The following is a 6,000-nucleotide window of genomic DNA, read 5'->3' as shown; positions in this document are numbered from 1 at the left end:
TATTAATTAAATTTAAATCTATTTTCTTTTATTAATTAAATATATTTATGTGAATGTTTCAATGCATTTTTATTAATTCATTTTATTGCAAATGTCAATATTCATTTTTTAGTCGAATATAGAATATTTCTTTATGAATAAGAAATAGATGAAATAGCTTTCCCGAAAAAAGATTGCTAATGTCGAGATTTCTTTTCATATTAAAGAATTTTCTCTTTTAATTAATAATTAAAAAAATTAAGCTTCGATAAAAGGATCATATTTTAATTTTATATCCGATTCATGTTTTCCATCATTTACGACAACGTGTAAGCGAAACAGTACCAATTTTGGGCGCTATGGGGGTGTTAATCATTCCTCACGCGTAACCGACTCCCGAACCCGTTTTAATCAAATCTTTGGTAAACGCGGACCATCTTTTATCTTAAAAATGATTTTTTTCTTAAAATTGTTTTTAAAAGACAGTTTTAGGTATTCGACCTACCTAACCCAAAGGTCGATGGCGACTCTTTTCAATTTAATCCAAATTAATCCAAAATCACTGAATTTTCCAAAATTAAAAGTCGTAACTATTTTTAAAAAACAATAAATAATTATTCCACCTAAAAACGGTTATGACAGCTTGGCGACTCTGCTGGGGACTTTTTTTAGAGAGTCAAGTTGTAAGTTGCTTACACATTGTCATTGTGGTGGAAATTATGAGTTCAAGTCTTTAGTTAACTTATGATTTATTTATTGAAGTTTTTTTTAACTGTTTTATTTTTTATTGTTATACTAACATTTGAATCTTTGCTTTCAGATCTGTCCAAGTTTTTGTCGAGTTGTTTCGTTTTCCTTTGGAGTCAAAGGGTTGAATTTCCTCCTCACACACATCACGTGCATTGGCATAACATGAGCTCTAAACCCGAGCTTCGTTCCAAATTAGTCGGGGTGAATGCTTTACTCTCGTAAGAATTTATTCTTCGTATGAGTTTTAGCAAATAACCCATAGGATACATATTTTATACCTTCGTAGGGATTTATTCCCCGTATGGGTATAGGGTAGTGAATCCTTTCGAATTGAACTCGTTCCGCTCGAAACCTGTAATGGGTGAGGATCGAGGGTTTGGTAGTCCAAGGGGGCACCGATATCAAGGACAATTCGAGTACCTTTTTCCTCATAGAGTCGAAACCATGCATATAGTGAACCGTAGAATGGTCACCCTAGATATAGCTATACCGAATCTCTGTCCGTCAATAGGTACCCAAAATAGGTGTACACAAAGGAGGAGCGTTTCTAAACCCTTTTCTTTTACTTTAAATTCATATAATATATTTTTCTTTTCGAATAAAAGCATGTGAACTAGATACCATGCGGTTAGGATTATTTTCTTGAAATTAATCATTTGGGTAGAAAGCATGTCTGAGTAGGATTACTATTTAATTAAAGTTTGTTCGTGTAGGTATCATGACGGGGTAGGTGTTTTATTCATCTTTGAATAACATTTTTATCTGTATTGATTATCTTACATGTATTAACTAATTTTTTTTCTTTTGTTTGTGTACACTAACTTATTTCTTTTGATTGTGTCATTTTTCATCTTTCTTTGCATTGCATTGCATTGCATCTTCATGACATAATGCAAAAGTGTTGATTCACAAGGGGATACTCAAGTGGAAATTTTGCAGAGAAGATATAAAAATTTTCAATCAAGCAGTCGCATACACAGACATACACCGAGGGTTAAGAGAAGTCCAGAGTACCAGAATGTGACTTATTAGAAAATTGTGCAACATTTGAGATTGGAAATCTGATTCTTTGATCCAAGAAGTAATCCAGCAGTTAATTCTTATCTACGATCATCTCATAACTAGTCATCAAGGAGCAACATATTGACTTCAACATCGCTGAAACATTAATGGAGTTAGTTTACAGAGCATTGAAGGGCATCAGTTCCAAATACGAAGATCCAAGACAAAGCAATGAGCTGAAAGATTGTGTAGCATTTGAGATTGAAATGACGATCCACTGATCCAAGGAGTAATCCAGCAATAGATTCTTATATATGATCATTTCATCAAGGAGTAATGTACTTCAGTACCGCCTGGGTATTAACGGAGTTAGGCTACAAAATAATTGACGGGCATTTTCAAGAACGAAGATTTAAGATGAAGCGATCCATTTTAGGCTCAACATATAAGTGAAGGCATGTCTGTAAAGTGCACTGTGTTAGAATGTAAAAGTTTTTATTTCTGGTGAAAATTATTCTACAATATCCATCGTTGTGATCAACATTTTTGCATCTGCATTTGCATCTTTGTATTTGCATTTGAATTCACATCTTTGCATAATTATATTTATAGTTTTAATCTTACATCATGCATTTGCATTTTGTTTCAAACTATTTTACATGCATTAAATTATGAAAATATGAGAATAATTCGTAGAGGATTTCATGATAGAATTTTTGAATTCAAATTGGAGTTAACTTGGTCTTCCTAGAGAATGATAAGAACCATGAATGAGATTTTAGCAAGGGTTGGTAGAATTGAGAAACTTCAAGAGCAACTTATCAAGATTCAACAAGAAATGAATGATCAAGCAAAGAAGTTTCAAGATGAGTCAATGGAGCAGATGATCAAATTAATGGACATGGTGAATATTGTGATTCATGGAGACAAGCCCTTAAAGAATCCAGTTACGAATGAATTGAATGAAAATATGAACGTTAGTCATTAAACTGTCATGTTTTTTATTTGAATTTAATTACTGCATTTTTACATTTATTTTTTTAGTCACTGCTAGTGTTCTGTTAATTTTTATTTTAAGTTTTTTAATTTTAGCACTTAATTGTGATAATTATTATTTTTGGCCTTAATGTTGTTTCATGGTTTATTTGCATTACTAGTGTTTTATTATTTAAAATTTACGATTGTTACCTTAATTATTATTGGTTTTACTGTTTAGCCATTTAAATTATTGTTCATATTATTTTTTTTTTCTTTGAATCATAAAGTGTTTAGATTCCTTTGTTTATATTATAATCAGTAAAGTTTCATAGATCTGATTTTAGTCCTTTGTGTCTTTATTTACAAACTTGTACATGTGTGAAACATCATTTGTATATTATAGTTTAAATGTTTTATGTGGAATAAATGTAAATTATATTAAATTATTATTTATTCATATATTAACTTAGGTTGTTCAATCTTTATTATTTTATATTCCAATTCATCATGTTTGTAAATTATCACTTATGTTCTTAATATGTATGTTAATACATGTATTTGTTCGAGGTATATGCTATGATTTAAAGGTTTTGTGTGATAATTGTGTTTCTTGTATGGGTTTTGTTTATTTCAAATCATGTATATATGTATGCATATTATATTACTTTCTAACTTTACATATTCATGTGTATATTTGTTGGTTATTATAAAATGCTTATTTATTAATTAAATTTAAATCTATTTTCTTTTATTAATTAAATATATTTATGTGAATGTTTCAATGCATTTTTATTAATTCATTTTATTGCAAATGTCAATATTCATTTTTTAGTCGAATATAGAATTTTTCTTTATGAATAAGAAATAGATGAAATAGCTTTTCAGACTAAAGATTGCTAATGTCGAGATTTCTTTTCATATTAAAGAATTTTCTCTTTTAATTAATAATCAAAAAAATTAAGCTTCGATAAAAGGATCATATTTTAATTTTATATTCGATTCATGATTTCCATCATTTACGACAACGTATAAGCAAAACAGTACCAATTTTGGGCGTTATGGGGGTGTTAATCCTTCCCCGCGCGTAACCGACTCCTAGTATGCAATGAAAGCCCGCGATGAGTGCGATGCGGCAAACGTGATCTCATGTTACTTCACAATATTTTCTATCCCAGTATCACATTGATAGACCCTAGTTCCACCCACTCCTACATATGCTCCGACCTAGTTCAAGAAATAAGAATCCCAACAGAATACTCAGAAATAGGAGTTCATGTATCAAGCCCTCTATGTATAGATGTCATTGTAGACAAAATTCATATATAATGTCGAGTAAGAATCCAATGACATACATTCTTAGTGGATCTAATGGAGTTGTCCTTCCAAGAGTTTGACATGATCTTAAGCATGATTAGTTGTCTAAACACGATGTTAGTTTGAAATGTAAAGCCAGACAGCTCAAGCTCAAGATGGATGATGGTACCAAGTTAGTAATGACCAGTGAGAAATCAAGTCAGCTAAGGATAGTCTCAGCTATAAAAGCCTAGTGGATGATCAACCGAGGTTGTAAGGCCTTCTTGGCTCACGTGGTTGATACCCGAATCTTAATTCCAACAATTGCAAACATCTGAGCAGTACGAGATTTCCCCGATGTATTCTCGGAAGAGTTATCGGGTTTACCGCCCAATCGAAAGTTAGAGTTTGGCATTTAGGTAATGTCAGGTTCAGCTCCAGTATCCATAGCTCCCCACCACATGGCACTAAAAAAATTAAAAGAGTTAAAGGCTCAGATTCAATAGTTGTTAGAGAAAGACTTTATCCGACCGAACATTTCCATGAGGGGAGCACCAGTCTTGTTTATCAAGAAAAAAAAGGGTTAATGAGGTTGTTCTTCAACTACAGACAGCTAAACAAGTTAACCATCGAGAATTGTTACCCACTCCCGAGGATAAACAATCTCTTTGACCAGTTTAGGGGAGCGTGTGTGTTCTCCAAGATTGACTTGAGGTCGGGATAGTACCAATTGAAGGTCATTGATGCTGATGTAGCCAAGACAACTTTCAGAACAAGGTACAATCATTATGAGTTCCTAGTAATACCATTTGGATTTACCAACGCCCTAGCAATATTAATATACTTGATGAACTGAGTCTTTCACCCTATTTGGATAAGTTTTTAGTGGTGTTCATAAACGATACCCTAGTGTACTCTCTTTTAAAAGGGAAGCATGATCAGCATCTTAACATTATTCTTCAAACCCTCCAAGGCAGTCAGTTATATTCCAAGTTTGGAAAGTATGAGTTTTGACTCACAGATGAAGCATTTTTAGGACATGTTGTGTCATTGGATGGTATCAGAGTGAACCCTCAGAAGATTCAGGCCACAGTCGAGTGAGAACTTCTTAAAAATGTATCAGAAGTGTGTAGCTTTCTAGGTTTGGTCGAGTACAATCATTGTTTTGTTCAGGGCTTTTTTATGATAGCTGCCCCGTTAACCAAATTATTGCAAAGGGGAGTTCCCTTTGTATAGGATGAGAAACGGAAAAAAAGCTTCGAGCAGCTAAAGACTATTCTGACCAAAGAATCAGTTCTAACCCAACCATAGTCGGGTAAAGACTTCATAGTTTTCAATGACGCCTCGTTAAATGGTCTCGGGTGTGTATTGATGCAGGAATGCAAGGTTGTGGCCTACGTATCTCATCATCTTAAGCCCCATGAGTGTAATTATCCTACCTATAATCTTGAGCTAGTAGCAGTTATGTTTACCCTGAAGATTTGGTCACAATATTTGTTTGGAGGGAAATATCACATTTTCATAGACCATAAGAGTATTAAGTATCTACTCACCCAGAAGGAGTTGAACTTGAGGCATTATAGGTGGATTGAGTTTCTCAAGGACTACGATTGCGTGATAGATTACCATTTAGGAAAGGCAAACATTATGGCATACACCTTGAGCTAGAAATCAATGTCAGCTTTACGAGCCCCCTTGTGCAATTAAGCTTATCTAGTGATGGTGGGTTGTTAGCCGAGTTGTGAGTCGAGCCAAAACTAGTTGGTGAGACCAAGAGACTACATAGATCATATTAGCGGTTGAAGGCTCGAGTTGAGCAGGTTCACCAAGACGAGGCACCATATTTTGAGTTATGCGATAATGGTGCATTGTACTTCAGTGGTAGTTGTCTATGTTCGTAGAAACTCAGTTGCGTAGCAAGATACTTCATGAGGCGTATCACAGACCACTGTTAGTCCACCTATGTAGTAAAAAGATATATCAGGAGCTTCGACAATT

The sequence above is a fragment of the Hibiscus syriacus genome, unplaced genomic scaffold (genome assembly GCF_006381635.1).
Source record: "Hibiscus syriacus cultivar Baekdansim isolate YM2019G1 unplaced genomic scaffold, ASM638163v2 tig00112159_pilon, whole genome shotgun sequence".
Taxonomy (NCBI): domain Eukaryota; kingdom Viridiplantae; phylum Streptophyta; class Magnoliopsida; order Malvales; family Malvaceae; genus Hibiscus; species Hibiscus syriacus.
Note: the sequence above shows the minus strand (reverse complement) of the source record.